The sequence below is a fragment of the Triturus cristatus genome, chromosome 8 (assembly GCF_964204655.1).
Source record: "Triturus cristatus chromosome 8, aTriCri1.1, whole genome shotgun sequence".
Taxonomy (NCBI): Eukaryota; Metazoa; Chordata; class Amphibia; order Caudata; family Salamandridae; genus Triturus; species Triturus cristatus.
In genome coordinates, this window is record NC_140591.1 from 297,688,357 (window position 1) to 297,708,075 (window position 19,719).

At 44.5% G+C, this 19,719-nt stretch overlaps 1 protein-coding gene across 1 annotated transcript in view; it reads left to right on the forward strand.

Annotated features, from left to right (window-relative positions):
- Nucleotides 1-224: 224 nt before the first annotated feature.
- Nucleotides 225-19,719, forward strand: part of ZMYM2 (zinc finger MYM-type containing 2) — a 1,132,334-nt gene continuing 1,112,839 nt past the window's right edge. Inside the window, exon 1 of the mRNA XM_085621554.1 lies at nucleotides 225-359. The gene's annotated coding sequence lies outside the window, so the exon portion shown is untranslated. The remainder of the gene's footprint in view (nucleotides 360-19,719) is intronic.

Below are 19,719 nucleotides of genomic sequence, written 5' to 3' on the forward strand. Positions count from 1 at the left end.
AGAGCCACCTATAGCTGCCTGAAGCTGGACGGAGGCCAAATAAAGTCCAAAGCTAACCCTAGCCTGCTGAATAGAGGGGAACGCATGGGCGGGTTCGGGCGGACTGATTGACAAGCTGCATCTCCAGTACGAAAACAAGACTATGTGACGGGAGGGGTAACTTGCTACCCCTCGCCCTCGCAGCACTGCGTGTGTGAGACCGCCCAGGGTATGCGGCAGCCAATCCCAGCCAAGGCTTGGGTGGAACTTAGTTTTTTTTTTTCAAGGCTCTGCTGACCACGCCCCCACCAGCCCATAGTCCGGGACTGGAAGGATAGCTGCCTCGGAGGAGCGGCGGCTAATGCTGGTTATGTTTTCGGGTAAGGCCGTAGTGGCTGGCAGTTTGGGGTTCTTTGACACAACATGGCCTTGTTGACAGACTCATTGGAAAGGCCTAGGGGTGCGCAATAGGTCTCAGATCTTTCTGCCAGCCCCCTCAAACCCCCTGTGGTTTCGCCTCGCTTGCTGCGAACTCGGGCGCTCAACTCTGCGCTGGAAGGCGGGGGTTGGGAATCTGTGTTAATGAACCACACGGGGCAGAATAATATTGAAATGGGTGGTTGCTCGTGGTGGTTGATGCGAGGCTTGTCTGTCACCCCCTCAGTGTTTTCGTGGTGCCGTCCCCTCCGGCTCCACGAGTCCTTGCTTCTACCGCGCACGTATTGTTCCGCTCGCCTCTAATGGCGGCCGGGAGGTACCACCGAGGGAGGGGCGAGGGGCAAGAGGCTGGAGTATGGTCTGTCTTGTTGTCTGGGGCAGTTAGCTGGCAGCGGGTCTGGTGCGAGGGAAGACCCAGACCCTGGTGCTCTCCTTCCACCACAGGGCTTTAGCGCAGCAGAGACTCCCCGACGTAGTGGGGCAAGTGAAGGCTATGTCCGATAGAGGTAAGCCAAGGCAGAATAACCCTGCACATATTCTCAGCACTATAACGTTTCTCATTTTGAAGAGGGGTATCCCAATCAATTGGGTATCAGTTCCTCCACTACGCACACGGGTAACTGCACCGTAGATCCCAGCAGCGTGCAGAACAGATGTGCACAGTAACCCATTCAAGATGTCAAAGGAACAGTGCCCTCCGGTGTTCAGTGAATCATGACCACTAGAGCGTTGTTTGTCCCGGGGAAGGCTGCTCTTGCCCTGTTCTTCTTACAGTGCTACGCAGCCCCCTCTGCAGGCTGGCTACGAGCTTGCACTTTGGTGTATTTTGGTCACAAGGCACTGCAGTAGTCACCGCCCACTGCTGGGATGGCTGGGTTGCTGACAGTGCTGCCTATTGGTTTATTTTGCCAGGGTTTGCCCATCTGCCAGGGCGCTCTGGCTCTTCCGTAGTTGCGTTGCTGGCTATGATACTGTCGTAGCTCTCCGCAGCACGGTGGTTAGCACAGACTTTCTTACAGAGGGCGCAGTGGCACTTGACAGCAGGCCCATGTGGCCAGTGCGACAGCTATCCCTTGCATGTCGTATTTCTTCAGAGCTAAACGCTTTATTTTGATGGTTTGGAGCTTTGTTTTTACTAGAAGCATGGTACATTTAGTTACGAAAAAGTTAGGTTTACAAAAAATTGTACATTGCGAATATGCTCTAACTCACCATGCGTTCTTGGGAATATTTTATTTTTAGTTTCATTGCGTCTTGCGATATTTTCAGAGATTTTGGCTTCATTTGTTAAACATGGGTACTTGGTGTCTTGTTGTTGTGCAAACCATTCAATAATCATGTCTAAACTTACAAACGCTTTCGAAGGTTTGTTAACTGTATTTCTTTTGTGGACTATTGATTTGGCATTTATGAATAGGGCTCCCGGTTTTATGGTATTGTTTTTACATTTCCGTTTGTATTAATCCATATTAAGTTTCTGCTCATGTTGGCTGTACTTATCCATATTTACTTTATGCCTTATGCAAAAAATGAAGATGCAATGATTATATTTCCACATTTATTTAACCAACCAGTGTTTGTTCATGTTTGAATGTCCAATTGGGTGTTAGCCATTTACAGTACAATGCAATACAATTTGAAGGCCTATGCATTGAAGAGCAGTTTAAACATCTGTAATGCTGCTTTTATATAAGCTTCATTAGAAAATCTTTACCATGTTTTTAACTTCCCTGCCTGTAAACATGCACAGACTTTGGTCCACTTTAGAGCTGCTAAGCTATAAGGAGGAGTTAATCGATTTACTGCCTATAAGGGGATCGGGGAACATTCTATGGCTTAAACATGTAAAACAACTCTGCTACGATTTGCATAGGGAGGATCTGTGGATTTCGCCCGAAACATCTTGTCCTTTGATTAGTAAGAGGGCGCTGGGGGTTATTCTTAAACAGCACCATCTGAATCTCCGTGATCTGAATCCTAGCTTGGGCAGGTTGTCCCTCCGATTTTTGGAGGTGAAAGATGATTATTTTTTTTGAAAAATTTCTGGATGACATCCAGTCCTCGCTAGCAAAAAAATTATATGTTCAGTCCAGACACGGATCTCTCCCGTTGCGGTCTCTGTCAAATAAATGGTCGGGTATTCCCTCCATATGGAGCCCTTGCCCTGGTTGTGACTCTGCAGAAGAGACTGATCTGCATGTTTTGCTTTTTTGTCCCTCTTACATCGGGGCACGAACCAAATGAATTGTCCCCCTTTGCAAATCGAGGGGCCTTAGGGACTAAATGGAGGTCTACAGATTATTAAAATATGATACGACCCCCGTATTTGTGTTCGTAACTTCGAGATTCCTTCTTTCTATGTGGTACGCAAGAAGTGCAATAATCAAGCTAAAAGGCGCCTAGCCTTACGATGCTACCCCCGATCTTTATTGTCCTCAAATTGGCCCTTGATTTGTTTTAATGTCCTATTTTTTTATTATCATTTCTAAGCATTTTAACTGATTCCATCTTGTATTTAACTTTTATTGTACTGCATTCTTATTTGAGAAAATGTTTTGTGGAGTAGTACGATTTATGAACTCTTACTAATGTGCAATAAGTATTCCATATATGTGCTTTTATGGTTTTTAACCGAAATAAAGTTTTATGATAAGCTTCATTAGGAAATCTTTACCATGTTTTTAACTTCCCTGCCTGTAAACATGCACAGTTATTGACTTAGCATTCATGATTGACAGTAGTGAGAATCATCCAATTGAAAACATATTTTACCTATTTATCCATATTTAAAAATGAACACCGAGAGGAAAATAGATGGCTTTCTGCCTGTATCTGTAAAAGTAAGTAAAAACGGAAAACTGTGAGCCTTTTTTTGTGAGTAGTATAATGCAATGGAAGCACAGTGGTTATCTTTGTGCTACCAGTGGTATGGTGTGTAGTAATTTAATGGTCCCTTTGTTTTTTAGTTTTTTTTTTTTTTGCTCATTCGGTCGGACTTTATTCATATATTTTGTTACATGAAATATAACGTAGCCAATACAGTTCGACATGTAGTTAAAGTGGACTCGCATTTGGACTTGAGGTCAAGTAATGCAAGCCATTTCATGTATACTACAAATGCATGTTGATATCTACTATTATTTAGGATTTAAATTCTTCGTTGATCATGCATGCTGTTTTTGTGCACAGATATTAACTGACCTTGTACAAATGGTATGTTAGTGAAGTAATTTGTTGAACAGGAAACTCTTGCATATATATATTTATATATATATATATATATATATATGTATATGTATATATATGTATATATATGTGTATATATATATATATATATATATATATATACATATACATACATGCCTTGGAAAAGTCATATCTACATCTCATTTCCCTTGGTACAGAGGGAACATAAGACATGTTTACTATTTCACTTGGGATTATCCCCTCTCTAATGACGTTTGACTGGTAATCTCAAGGCATAAAATGCTCAATCTTGAAACAAATACTCTTTTACTTTTAGTTTTTATGTCGGAAAGGTTTTGAAAAGGTGTACTTACGTTTTTCTGTAATGATCAGGTTTCTTGTAATGCTAACATGAATATATTTGCCAGGCACCTAAATTATCTAGCATACACAAAGGTGGTCTTGGCAGTTGATGGGATGCTCAGTTCTTCCCTAGTTTGTAAATGGAATTGAGGAAACGACACATAGTTAAAGTAACAGTTCCTGGTGTGGACTTTGTCTAAAGTTCTTTCAGGTATGACTTCTGCAAATACGTTTCTGATGGAGCAACTGGCTTACTATGGGATGTGAACAAAGTTTTTGATCCTTGGACCATATCACATCATTTTTTATGTTTGGAGTTCGAGTTTGTCATAAGGGATACTTGAACTTGTATAACTTTATTGTTTGAGGTTGATTTTCATGCACATTTTTTGCTTTTAGGTAGCATAACGTCAAATATTTGTTATGATTTCAAACTAAGTCAGTGACATTTTGTAGTAATATGAACAAAAGAAAAATCGCTGCTTTCAAATACAAAATTAAAATTAAAATTGTTAACATGATGCAAACTTCCACAGCTGCACTGAAATGCGCAAAAATTGTTAAAATTCATTTAAATCTTAACACTTTTTATTCTTTTGGGCCTCGATGCATATTTGGTAAACGGCAAACAGTCTGTGGAGATAAAATACCAGCTAAGTAGTCACACATTATTATTAGGTTTATATAAAATAACCTTCCTAGTGTTCTAGAGTGTTGAGGTATTATTATGAAATGATTAATTTCTGTTGATAAATGATTATGTAATATATAGAGACTGCGTAAGTAGAAGATAAAGTGAATGTTTGATAAATGGTGACTCAGATTCCACTGAAGAAATACTTTAGTGTTCTTCCTTACTTGCCCCCCCTTTTTTTACTGTCTTTTTTTTTTTCTTTAATATTTTTTATTTTTTGTTCAATTCAGTGAGGCCAAAATACTAAACAAAATTCATAATATACAAAGAACAGCCTTGAATCAGGGACATATACACACATACAGTCATATACAACATAGATAATCCTTGATTTACAGACATTAAACTGAAACTGATCATCAAAATAAATTCCTATACCCAATTAGCGATCGGCTCCCAGATTGCTACCCCCAATTTCTTTCTTGCCCTACCTTTTAATTTATATAGGGCCATTTCCAAATTATACAATAAGATAAGCTTAGACCTCCAGTTATCAAATGACGGGGGTTCGGGATCTAGCCACTGAGATGTTATACATAGCCTCAAAACTGCCATGCATATAAACTTTAAGCCTCTGTGCGGTACCATCTTCCTCCCAGAGTCCGTACCATGTTCTATCCCAAACAAAACCAAATGTGCAGTCAACAAGATCGGGATACCCAGAGACCCTAAAATAAAACATTCAATATCCAATAAGAGTTGAGAGAGCGAGGGGCAAGAGAAAAACATATGTATTGAATCTGCCCCATATAACCCACATCTAGCACATCTCGTCCCCCTTCCAGCCTTCCACTTTGTGATCTTTGCTGGCGTATAATATAAGTTGAACATAGCCATATACGCTTGACTTCTTAAACTGCCAGAAAGCAAAATGGCATAAGCAGTCCTCCAAACAAGCTGAAGATCAATATTGGTCAATAATAATTTCCCCTCCCACATTGCTTCGAATTTACGGATGTCATCAGGCTCCTTCAAAATAAGTTCTTTATATAATTGACCAATTTTAGATTTGCCTTTTATCAACTCCAAAATCCGGATCTGGGACACTTGACAATTCCCCCTCGCAATTTCGGCCTGTAGGAAACTTCTAAGTTGCAGAAATTTAAAAAAATCCGCCCTACCAACCCCAAATTTCTCTTGTAACGTTAAAAAAGAAACAATATTGCCAGTCTCTAATAGATCCCCAATTACTCTTATACCTTGCTGTGACCACCTCCTCATAACTGAATCATGACATACAGTGGAAGGCAAGATATACGAGTCAAAAGGTGTGCACCACGTGATGGTGGGAATATCTAATTGTTTCCTGAGCCTCCTCCATACTGCATATGCTGCCTGTATAATCTTAAATCTAGTCTTTTTATAGTAGATTGGCTCCAGCACTTTTACCAACAATCCTCGGGCCGATTCACCAAGACACCATTCATAAATTGAGGGGGAAAAGGCAGCCTCCTGTACCTCAATATTCCCACATACCAAGACCCCCATAAATTGGAGCAGCGTAACAGAATAGTAAGCGTAAAAGTTAGGAATAGCCAGACCTCCCCGCTCTACCGGCAGATATAACCATTTCATCGCCCTTCTAGAGCGCCGATACCCCCAGAGAAACCGTGAGCACATTCGCTCCACTCTCTTAAAAAAGATATTAGGGAACATAATTGGGATCGCCCGAAACAGATATAAAAATTTCGGAAAAATTGTCATTTTTAGTACATTCCCCCTTCCGTATATAGATAGATGGAGCCTATTTAGGCGCTCCAGAGTGTTATTTACTGATATAATCAGTGGATCAACATTAATCTTTGGTATCTCCTGAATTTTAACAGAAATAAGCACCCCTAAATACATTGCCTCCTTGGATACGTCCATCCCTAGTGGTAAGCCAACCTCCGTGTGTAACACCTGTGTCTTGTCCAAATTCAATTTATAGCCCGATACTATACCGAAGTTGCTAGTAGCAACCACAATTCTTTCCATGGCCTTATACATATCCACAGACAACACCGCCAGATCATCCGCATATGCCAAGACTTTCACTGAATACATATGCGCTTTAACCGGACAGATTTCATAGTCGGCCTCCAACCTATTTATAAGAGGGTCTATATACAGAGCAAACAGAAGTGGGGAGCAGGGGCACCCCTGCCTCGTGCCCCTGCTAACCATAAACCTCTGAGACTCTTCTCCCCCTAGTCGTACTATTGCATTCGGCATACAATACATAGATTGTATTGCTCTTATAAAGTCCTCAGGGAAAGACTTCCATCTCATCACTGCCCACAAAAACTCCCAGGAGACCCTGTCGAATGCCTTTTCGGCATCCAACAGGGCCACCCCAGCGGGAGCCCCCGTTGCCTGCGTCCAATCGAAGACAGAAATAAGCCGCCTGACGTGGTCCGTAGTACCTCTCCCGGCTATGAATCCGTGTTGACGTAGTGAGACTAAGGGAGTAATAACCGCCCCCAATCTCTTTGCTAAACATTTAGAATATATTTTGTTGTCGGCATTTATAAGGGAAATTGGACGGTATGATGAATGCTCAAGTCAGTTTTGTGACCTTTGAATCAATTTACTGAAATCTTTTTCTTAAAACTATTTGAAAAGCCTTTATTCATGCAGTATGTTAGTATGATTAAAGCCACTGCAAATATTGTAGTCCTAAAGTCTAGACAACTATTATGTGCACACGTGCTTTATACAACATTCTATAGAAGGCATTATCCGATGTTCTTAGAGAAGATTTAACTTGGAGAACCCGTCCTCAAACTATTGAGGCTGGGATTTCTTCAGTGTGCAGAACTTGTTCCTCACATATTTCTTATTTAGAGATTAGTCTGTTAACATCACATTAATGTAGAAGTGTTTCAGTAGAGCAAAATCAAGAGATCATAGTCCTAAAAACTGTAGTTAATGTTATTTGGGAAATTTTTCAGTCTTTCTGTACATTGATCCATTCCGTGATGGAAGTGCATACAAAAATAATTGATTATAGTTATACTAATATTGAAAGAGCAGAGGCGCCTCCAATTACTTAAAGCATATTATCTTGGAATAATCAAGGTTAGAAAAAGAGCAGAAGAATCTAAAATAAATTTCTTAAGGTAACGTCTCATTTGTTAAGGACCAACAGTGGATGCATACCATACTGACTTGATTGCACTGGTCGATTGGGCTACATTAATGAGTGGGTACACAGTGTCTTTTAAATGATATCATTGAAGAAAGTAGATGAACAATATGGATAAAAGCATTTTAACTTGTTGTTGCACTTCTAATAACCAGTTCTGAAGCATTTGCTTTTAACGTTTGAAACTTGTATTGAATAAGTATGATACAAGACTGAAAATGTGTTTGAAGGAAATGACACAAATTCTAAGTGTAGATATACACGGTAGATCTTTGTCTTGAAGAGAATATCAATCAACACATATTTGAAACAAAACATTTTTTTTATGGTTCGGCCTTCAGTTGTCCTAATGATTACACTAATATTTAGTGAGTCAGATGTCCAGTGCTCAGATTCAGAGGTCTTTGTTAGGGTCTAAATTAGGCTAATGGATGAATCCGAATGGCATACAGGAGTGGGTGTGAACAAGAGTAGGTGTGTAGCAATCATAATGTGCATACTCAAGAGGCATGATTGAGTAAAACACACTTTCAGTAGTCCTACAGAAGAATGGACATAAACACATTAAGCCTGTGATTTTGGACTTTGGAACTGTGCATGTTCAAATGGGAAAAAAAACTTGTCAACAAAAGAGGCACACATGCTCAGCAATGAGTTGCTTTCTACAGACAGTTCTGGTACTTCAGCAACCTCCATGTTCAAGTTCGTAGTGACTTCCAAAATTCCATTGGAGAGAAACATGTTCTTTTTCCTATATAAAGAGGGAAAGGAACTCCTCTTTTGCTCCATTGGAATTAAGATGCAATGAGTTTATTTTTTATCCTTAAGATAAATAAAACACTAAGCAACAGACGAAAAATTGCTGACACCTTATATTATAGAAACTATCATTGTAAAACATCAGTTGAGAATTCTGATATTGGTGTTTACTGATTGCCCCATTGTGTCTGAATAAAGCTCTGCTTAAATGAAGTGCTTTAATAAGAGGAATGCATGTCTGGAGCTCCTTTTACGTATTTCATGTTGGCATTGATGGTGTTTTACCAATGCAGAGTGGGAATACTATGCTTGGAATGGTAAACTTCCCTTTGTCGGTTTTCAGCTCTGTGTGCATAGCACCAGGTAAGCATACACCTACAAACCTTGCTGCAAAAATGTCAAAATGCCTTGTCACTTTTCTAGCGTGGCATGGATAGCATTGTTCTAACCTGGTGTCAATGGTGTTGTAGGTGGGCCCCATCAAAAAAAGCAAAACTTCAACCAAGGGCTACCCAGAGGTCCTAGCTAGTGTTTCTCATAATTTCTGCAGCATTTTAAGTTTCAAGCAGCTCGTTTAAACTGTAATGGTGACTGATTCATGTGATAAGTAAACAAAAAATAGCTGTTGGTCTTGCTGGTGTGCTGTGTGTGTGGCTGCAACGGGTACTCTGTGTCCCAGCATCCTGTTCTTGTGAGGGAGGAGGGGTAGTGACCAGCTAAAAATGTGCTCTCCACCCCCGCGGTGCAAGACTCGCGTGGGCTGTGCTCGGGTGAAGCGCGGGCCAAGGGTGGGCCCGTCTGTGTCAGTACAAGGCCGGAGGAGGCTGCCCCCCCTCTTGGTTTTCAGCATCGATCTTGTTCATGGTTGCGGTATCGCCACTCCTGTCTTGCAGCGAAGCGTCACTAATGACTGCTGGACAAAACAGTGGGAATATGTGACCGGAGCAGTCAGAAGAATTTTCTAGGGATTTATTTTTATTTAGTCACGCCTGTCCTCTATTACCCCTTCTGGCTTGTATTTGTAGCGTCCCCCTTCTGCCTGGATTGTTTTGTAGGACGACTTGGTGGTCTGTCTGCTGGTATAATACCTGGTGAACTTGGGGTCTTGGAAGCCCCCAGTTTTTGTGTTGTGTAGCCTAACATACTGAAGGAGGGAGCTGGGTGTTGTTGTAAGACGTTCTGTTATGGCCATACAAAGATTCTTGACCCCTGCATTTTCTGACTGCCTGACTTTTTGTCCTCAGGGGCTAGCCTTGGGGGCAATTGTGGGGATGCGTAAGCCCACCACAGCTGCCACCAAGCCTTGGGATAAACTAGTGTCCAAACCAGTGGCTACCATGGATGCCTTCCTATAGTAGGCTGCCAGTGTCCTTGACAAGGAGATTGAACTGGTCACACGTCTCTCTCGCTCACCCCTACCCTTGGTCAGGGCATATGCTTAACGGTCTTACCACAGAGTCGGATCTTGGAGGGGAGGCCATGGTGTCTGATCCCGTGGAAGCCTCCCTGTGTAGTTTAGGGTTGCACATGCGGGTATCAGATACTCAATTTTCCACTACCACAAAGGATGCCTCGGAGAGGGCCTCGGGAGTGGGAGGTAAAAGAAAAAGGCCTTCAATCGCCAGTAGACCCAAGTGTGCAAGGGTCACTGTGGATCCACCACCTAGTTGTGCTGATTGTTTAGTTTGGGATAGATCTGCCATGGTGACCTTGATGAGATCATTCCGCAATTCCCTAATAACTGTTTTGGAAGCTAAACTGGAACCCATCAGCCGATGCTTAGCAGTCATGGAAAAAGCTATTACCGACTTGAATTGGTCTCACTCTGCATACCTGGCGAAAGTATCTGTTCCTAATCCTGGTGTTCCCGATTCACGTATCACAGAGAAGCATTCTTACTCACAATGTGTGGTAATAGGTAATGCACAATTGGGTTCCAGAAGCCACAGCGTTGCAGCTAGCGCCCCTATGGCCTTGCAGAGGCAGCTTCAAGGTACTTTAACAAAATCTTGACGGGGCAAACTAACTAGGGGAGGAGAGCTCTTAGGAACTGGAACTGGCAACACTAAGCCTATGTTGAATGGGTAGAGGATAACCGGTCGAGTTCTGATGTATACAGTACTCTCAGCCCTCGGCCCATAGTTCTCTATCTGCCACCGGAAGCAACTCCCTATGTTGTGCTGCTGGGGAATGTACCCCCTTTTGTCAGGCGCAACTGAGACTTTTGACCAACTCATGAACCAGGTTTTACGTTGGCTGAACTTGAATACCACTCTGGGAACCCGAGTGGAAAGACGTATTATAATGGATTGAAGAGTGAATTGGGTTAAAAGGATTAAGAAAAACTTTGTGGGAGATAGCCTAATCATTAATTTCAATAGTCCCCATGTGGCTGAGAGAATTTTGGCAGCAACGAAATGTCCTACTCCTAGTGGTTTTGTCTCCTCTGTTGTAGCTTACCATATGGGACATTTTTACAGACCTATGGTACATCCAACACAATCTGTCAAAGGCAGACTATGGGAGTGTAGATCCCCCCCTACAGGAAGCAAGGAAATAGGTTGCCTGTGAAATAGCTCTTAGTAATAACTTTGCCTTCTTATCATCCCTGGAAGGCTGTGATTGACTGCCAAGAACTAATTTGTTCGATCAGAGGGTCCCTCCACTACAGAGTCTAACAGACACCATTCCCTTTTATCCCAAAGTATGTACATTTATTTGCTGGAATATTGCGGCACTAGCAGGCAAGTTTAGTGATCCGCTATGGCTGTCCTTTATCAAAGGCTTTGATGTGATCTGCCTCCAAGAAACCTGGGATATTGTGAATAGTTTTTTCTTGGAAGGTTGCAGTCAACAAGACAAAATTAGTAAAAACTTCAGATTGTGTTTGGGCGATGTGACGCCCCCCCACCCCTCCAGAGACCCACTCGATCAACCTGCGGCCCTCAGTGGTCGCTAAAAACGGTTTGTTTATTGTTTCTATAAGCCGATCGCCAAGGCACTTCAGTTACGAAGAGGGGTAAGCACCTCAGTGCATTTTGGGGGCCTGGCTGCCTTCTTCCCCCTGTATTTTGTGTGATTGGTTTCAGGGTTCGATTTGTGTTCATTGACATGTTTAGGGAGATCCTAATATGGTGGGTAAATTTCCCAAGTCTTGCTAGTGTCATCGTGGTTGCTGAGGAAAAGCACAAGGCTGATGCTTCACTGCAAGACTTTATGCTGTTGGTGATACAAACTGGGCTCAGGAGTCACCGGCGTTCGTTGTTAAGTTCGGGACAGCAGCATAGGAGGTGCAACCAAGATTCTCCTCCTGTAGGAGCACAGTCTCTGCAATTTATAGTTTCCCCCGGTCCCCCCCCCCCGCGGACCTAAAATCAGCAATTCCTGGCTTGCTTAGTCTCATAAAAAGAATGGGATTGTGGTGTGAGGACCTCACTTAGGTAGGGTGTGCTTTACCTACCATGTAGGAGTTATTCAGTGGGTTTAATGGGGTGCTCGAGCGGAGTGATTTGTAGTCTAGATCGAAAGATATGTTGCGCAATTGTCTATTTATGGCTTTTTTCCAAGCGTTCAATCGAATTTCCAGCCGCGGGATGCTCTCTTCCTCAATCTTCAGCGTGGTGAATGCTTTGCCAAGGCTGGTGTGTCAGGCGGAGAGAGGCCCCTCGAAGTTGGTCTCATTTGTTGTCTTAGAGAATTTGCTGGGAACCTTAAAATCCTTAGATATAGCTTTATGATCTCCCCCTGGCACGTCAGGTCTGGCCAAACCTAGCTCCAATCTTAGCCTTGAGATCCTCGCTGACCTCTGACTGAGGAGCACAGATTTGTATGCCTTTGCTAAGTTGAGGAGGGCGTCAAGTGAGCCTGTGAAGGCCAGGTGGACATAGCTAATAGCTGGCAGCAATTTCGCCTTTAAAACGGACAATATTGGTCCGGCTGAAGGGCTTACTAGGTGTAGGCTCAGTTGCTTTAGCAGGTGTGTGATCTTTTCGGCCTTCGATAGCTATTGTTTCAGATGGGCGTTCGCCTTGACTCGCTCCGTGAGCAAAACCCCTAGGTAATTGTGACACCGCTGTGTTGTTTAGCAGATTTCCCATTTGCCACTGTGTTTTCTTTTTTCAGATGATAACTCCCGAAGATGACAACCTTGGTCTTCCCCTGGTTAACTGTCAGGTTGTTGTCGGTATTATAACTGTTCAGTGTGTTTAGTGCTCTTTGGAGGCCCACCTTCGTGTGATCCATTATGGCGGTATCATCGGCATATTGTAGCACCGGCAGCCTCACGCATCCTAGCCTTGGTTCTACCAGGATGGCTCCTTTCAGGGCGTCCCCCAAGTACGTTCTTGCGGGTCACTTGCCAGGACGCCGCTGCCCCTGCTTCCCCCGCTGTTGGGGCTTTGTGTGCCTTGGACTTCTTTGGATCTTAGGGCGGAATTCTCGATTCTATGTTCCACAGTTTAGCCTGGTCTGGCTGCTGCCTTTCTCTTCGGGCCCTATAGTGCTCCTTCTATCTGTCTCGCCGACTTAGGATGACTGTTCACCGACGCCCTATCTATCATATTACTCGTCGTCGCCTTCTCCCTGGTTCCTTTGGCTATCTCTACTATGCCCGCTAGCACCTCAGGCAGAGATGCCCATTTTTCCATGAGGATTGAGCAGGAACAGGAGCATTCCCCCGGGTTGGAGACCAGGTACTGGATGATCCTATTTTCCAGGTCTTCCACCCTGGAACTTCAGTTTTCTAGGCGTCCGGCAATCGATTGCAGAAGATCTATTTGGACTGCCATCTTAGATGACTGCCACAGTCTGTTGGTAGCGCTGTTTATTGCAGTCGTGGGTGGTTTCTGCAAATCCGCGTCAAAGCTGGTCTGTTTTTGTGTTGAAGATCCGTGGAGGCGCTGGTAGCACCAGCAGATTAGGGGTTAGTTCTAAAGTTCTTTCGATCTTTTGTTCCAGATTTTGAAAGAACAATGCTGTGAGCTCTCCAGCCACTGGGGACTCTGGGCGCAGATCAGTTGATATTCCCATGGACTTGTTGGCCTTAATGAGGGTGCAGTGCTCTCCGCCTTCTGGAGATCCGAGCAGTGGTCACTGGGCTTGTGAATTTGTGCCCTTGTTACTGTAACATGACCCTCTTTGGTCAGGGCTATTGCGTTTTTCTTGGCCATTTGTGGAGTCGTGCCCCTTATCTGTGAGTAGGGAAGTGGATTGATCCCTAGGTAATCCAATGGACTGAACGGAGTCACGTTGTATACAAACTAAGCCGACCATTCTCTGCTCCTTACTGGACTCCATGCAGGGGGGTGAGAGAACGTTGGTGGAGGCCTGTCCGCTCAGCTTGTCAGGACTGCTCACTGGAGCGGTGCGCTGATCGTAGCCCTGGGATGGTATGTCCTGGTCTGTGTGGGCTTGCCTGTCCTAGGAGCTGCCCTTGCTAGGGGTGCAGTTTTTCTTGAAGAAATGTCTGATTGACCCCCCTTTGTTCTTCGTCTTGTGGCATTTTGTGGGGGTTTCTGTTAGTGATTTGCTCCTAGTGATCCTTTTGGTGGAAGCGTGGCTATTGGCATTCTCCTCGGGGGTCGTATACAGTCGTCCCTTTCTTTTAGGGCCCATTTTGCTAAGTGAAACGCTTAGTGGTGCTTAATGAGACTTGACTGAACTCCTGGGAGGCTAGGTGTGGTAGGTAATGATATGTGGCGGCAGGTTCTCTGTTTGCAAAGCTAGCCAAAATATCCAAACTATCTAGGATTTGGAGGAGTGATGGCGGGGCAATGATGGAGTTGCGCCCCCAAATCGTATCCGCTTTGGTTTGTAGGTTGGTAGGTTGTTGGTGGAATGTTGAAAGGTTTATTTATTTGCTGCCTTATCTGCTGTCAGCTACTCCCCGTAACACCACATCACCACGTTCCAATTGTTGCCTTCTAATGAGGAGTTACTTCGCTTGGTGGTTCAGGTTTTACAGAATGTGAAGGGTATAGCAAAGTTATGGTAAAGTTTTGACTACGTGGTTGCGCTTTTCCTTGGGGCGGTCTCTTGTCGAGTCAGTGGAGCAAATGAGCAGGTGGAAGGGAGGCAAGCGGGGCAGGTTACAGGCTGCGCCCAATCTAATCGGACCCCCCTTCAACCTGCCGAGGGCGCACACTCTGTGTTCGCCTGCTGATGGCGCTTGCGGGTTAGTTGTGCTGCGCTGTGGTAGTGCCTTTCTGAGAGGCTCACCTGTTCTCTGCGGTGTCCACAATACTCCACACAATAGACCACACTGCAGCCAGCTGCTGGGGGTTGGGATTGCAGAAAGCGTGCTCTGCCTCGTGCTTGGCCGCACTTAGCAATGGTGTACAGGCTTTGGGTTGTTCCTGTTTGACTGGTATGCACATGGAACACACCCAACAGGGAGCCAACCTTAATGCTATATTGAATGAATTTGACCTAGTTTTAGCTATGGGTAAGCTGCCCCCGACTAGGAGGGACATCAACCCTACTTTCACCAGGAGGGCTTGTGAGTCATTTATTGATTTTTCTTTTTGTCTCCAACCTGTTTTTTCAATACTTCTTGGATTTTGAAATCCCATAGTGTGTTTTTTAGTGATCACAACCCGGTGTGTGCTAGGTTTAGTTGGTGCATGTTTATGCGTAGTCGGAGGGAGGGCGGGTGGTAGTAGGACCATCAAGACTACCAATGGGGGCAGGAGACTCAAGCGGTCACAGCTAATTCCACACATGTTTTACGATTCCTTGTATTTAGGGTTCGATATTTGCTCAGGCCAACAGAATGATCCATTTAGTATTCTAGATGCTTTTTCTGTTATTGCAAATACCATCTCTATTCTATGAAAGGCACCAGCTCTGAGACAATATGTGGCGCCGAGATGATTTGATTTAGGATGTTCCATAGCATTAAGAACTCTTAAAAAAGCACTGAGTGCCAAACCCAGAGAACCTCCGATTGTTAAGAACAGCCGTGGTGTGTATAAAGCTGAACTGGCAAGACCCAAAACACTTTAAAGGACAAAGCATGCTTTGACCTGATTGAGGCAATTACCCTGAAGAACTGCTCCAAATTCTGGGGTTTAAATAATAGCCCATTCCGGTGTGGAGAAGCTGCTGCCTTTTTGGAGGCCCATATCACTGAAGATAGTTGGGATAGCCGTTTTGAGGATGTCTATAATTCCCCCTTCCTCATCTCTAGTGAAAGATCTGGTAACATCGGAAGGGTGGCTGCCTTACCCTTCTCTACTGAGGAGGTAAGGAATGTAATATTGGGGCTGTCTAAGAACAAGGCCCTGGGCCCTGATGGATCCCACTCGATCTCTATGCATCTGATGTAGAGCTCTGGGTACCTGTCCATACGTCCAACATTAATGCAGTAGTTTGCAGGTCCCCTGAGGTCATGGGCAAAATCGATCATTGTGCTAGTTTACAAGAAGGGTGACAAATCTAGCACACACTGCTACAGGCCAATGTCTTTGCTTGATTCCATTGTAAAGATGATAGTGTGTGTTCGCTTGGACAGACTTTCCACGTGGGTGGCTGATAATGTGTTATCCGATGTGCGGTATGGTTTCCGCCCTGGGTGTTCGACAATCGACCAGTGTCTGAATCCTTATTTGGTATTAAGCAAATACACTGTTGCCTGTCCTGGCTCTATACAGTTGGCATTTATGGATTTGTCGCCTGCCTTTGATTGTGTGAATAGATCCAAACGTGGGCAGTTTATGTTGTTTGTGGAAGTAGACCGAGGCATTGTCCTATAAAAATTATTTTTTTTAAAAAGGGATCTGCACAGGAACACAATGGCAGTGGTCCGCTATTCTAAAGACCTAAAAGTCTCTCGCCAATTTTTAACCTTATCTCATGGCTAGGTAGTAGACCAACTTAGGCTCTTTTATGGCTCTACAGGGCTAAGTGTATATTCAAAGTGACATACGGGAGTGAGATCTGGAGATCCACCAATCAGGAGGAGCTTCAAATCGCTGAAAATGTTTCTAAGACGGTTCTTAGCATATATTGAGAGGGAAACGCGGGCACGCAGCAGACTAATGTTTGAGTAAACGCTGCCACAACTTGTATTTATCTGAACTCTACACTGTATATTTTATTGTATATTTCACGGATCTTAGGTCAACACTTGGGATAGTCGACATCTGAGATCGCTAGTTTTTTAATTACTCCTCGGATGTCTTTTAACTAGCTCTGTTTATTTCTTGGTGGGAAACTCACCTCTTCTGTGCTTTCTGTACTCTCCGGTCCGCCACGGGTGTCTTCCCGTTTGAGCGGAGAGAGTTTCCTTTGGCGTTTTGGTTTGCTCCTCAGCGGGCCACCATTTTTGCAGTTGACGATCCAGCGTTTTAGGCCTCGCCTGGGCGTGGCAGCGCAAAGTGCTGCGCCGCCTCTGCGAGAGATATTGTAAATACAAGATTTGTAAAAGGTACTCTAAGCCCCGCCCCTCTTTTCCATTGAGTAGCGTCAGCGTTTATGGTAAACGCTGGCTTCTCATTGGAAAAGAGGGTTTTTGGTTGACACCCTGTCCGCTATTCGGACTGCCCCTCCGGACACGATAGCCTGCTTTGCGGCTGTCGTGAAGACTTTTCTTATCTGCTTTTTTTATTTAAAAAGCAGATAAAAGTCTTTACCACAGCCGTGAAGCAGACGAGCCAATGCTCCAGGCTTCGTGCAAGCACGCTGCCTTCACGCCTGGAGCATGCACCTGTCGGCTCACAGATTGGTTGGCGACTGGTTATCATATCCTCCAGGCTTCCAGGCTGACGTGCGCAGCCGGGACAGGGACTTTGGCAATGGCGGTGCATGTAAGCCTCTGTTCCGGCGTCTACTTGTTAAAGAACCGTATCGTGCTACAAATTGCACAATATCGTGCCTGCTTCTTAGAAGCCACCCCTTCTTGCTCTACTTTTCCCTAAATGCATCTCCCTTCTCTTTACTTCTTTCCCCTCCCTCGTCCCTTCCTCCTTCCCCCTCTTCTACTCTGTGCTCTCGGGTGCCCTCCCCCCTCTCCGGTGTGGTGCTATACTTTTCAAGGTGTTGGTGAGCTCGGCGCTGCTGTGAGGCAGGCAGGGTGGGGCTCGGCTCACTTCCCTCGCAGACCTCACTTCTCCCCCTGCTCTCGGCACTCCGGCCGGTGCCTCCTCTCTCCAGACGCTGAGTGGTTCAACATTCGAAGCCCACCCTGGACACCCAGCCCTGCTGCATTCAAACTGCGTTTCCAGAGTTGGTCATTGGAACTGGGGAAGTTCCGAGGGGCTCGATGAACCCAGTGACTTCACACAGAGACAGTTCAATGTCGCTCAACACACACTCCCAGTGGTTTCCGAGGCGATTTTCCGGCGCAGAATCTTCGTTTCGTTTGTAAACTAATAAACGTGTTTTTTCAACACAGTGTAGCCTTAGGAGTATAATTAAAAGCCATTTAAAATAGTGTGCATCTAATTAATATAAGCATGGCTTGGTTCGTACTAAAAAATCATATTTCTCACACACAAATACAGACAGTCCGCTTAATTTGTTTTAGGAATAATAATCCTAATAATACTCGGAAAAATAATTCTTCGTTTAGGTCATACAAAACAGGTGTATTTATATATGCTATATTTGTCGTTTTATAAAACATGTAAATGTTTTGGGTGTTGGAATATTCGTGCCTGTATCGTACTGGTCTGTGCTCAATTGCGTGTGCGCGCGGTTGTTTGTGTGTGTAGTAAATTTGTGTGCGTGTGTGCTTTCCTTTACCTTACAAGTGCGTTGAAACCGAACGTCAGTCTTCAAGCGTGTCGTGAAATGCTGTGCTCAGAGTAACAGGGGCCTCAAAATTTTCCACAAAAATGGCCCTTTTGGAAACGGTACGTTGGCGGTGTTACAACACATTAAATGAAGTTTCCTTCTCCGGATTTCACCTTTCAACTTTATGGCCTGTGCCCCTACTCTTGTCAGAGGACAACGGGACATGAAATGCTTTAATTGAACCCGTTGAGGCAACATACTTAAGGGCTTATTTACAAGCCCCTTGTGCCGCCGATGCGTCACTTTTAACATGGGGGAAAAAGTGACGTATAGGTGGCGGAAAGGGCTCGTAAATAACCCCCTTAGCACAAGGTAATAGTTATTTACTTGCCTCCGTGATGCTCATTTTAATTGGCAAGGATGAAAGGTGGAGTTTGGCTTGCCGTAAACAGAGTTTGTGTCTTGTGCTCTGGGCACGTAATGCATTTTAGTGCCATCGTCTGTACAAGATAACACAAGGCGGCAGCAGCTGCAGTTTCATTTTTGAACTGACCAAGACCAGTTTCCCTTCAACCTGGCCGGATCAAACCTGCTACCGAGTCAGGACCGGTTTCTAAGGAGGCAGGAGAGAAAGAGGTTGCCTGCAGACCGTCATTTAGGCCGTCTTTTTTTTTTTTGCACATTGTGTGATATTGATACACACTTTAATCTGCTGATCACGCCTCAGCTGTTTAAATATCTAATTGCAAATATAGACTTCGGCACACCACGCTCGTCAATATTCAAACCAATAAAATATTGTAAAGAGGAAATCGCGAACGTGCCTATTTTTAATCGTGTAATACCTTCAAATTCTTTGAGGATAATTTCAGTCAGTGCCTTCAAGCCTCTTCTGGTGTCCACTGTCCTAGACGTTTCCCTGATTGGAGTTGTCACATGTTGGCAAGAAAAACAATAATGCGTGTCCTTGTTGTGAGAGGTGCGCTTTCTGCACTGTGAGCACACGTGAACTCCGGGTTTGGAGTCCTGTGCAGTGAGATGAGCACTCTGTAGACCTTGAGCGCGTTGTTTGTTCCTGGTCCACATTATGAGTCTGTGCGCCGTGAGGCTGAAGTACAGGGAGCAGCCAGAAGGCACTGTGCGGAACTGAACATCACCGGCAGTGACTCTCTCCCCTCCTTTGCAGGAGACTGGACCGAGCAGTGCAGGGGGCTTGGAAGCTGTTTGCATGAAAGCAGGGTGTTGTGTCCCTATTCTAGTGTGCGAGGCAACGGGCGTTTTGTATCGCACAATTACTGCGTGTAATGACTTCATTGTTTACTGCTCGTGGGGAGACCTGCATGTATGCAGACTGTCCTCATGTCTGTGCCGCTGCCCAGTCTTGACCTCGTCCATACCCAGCCCTGCCCCATATACGTGCCCCTAACCCATTGCCCGCTCC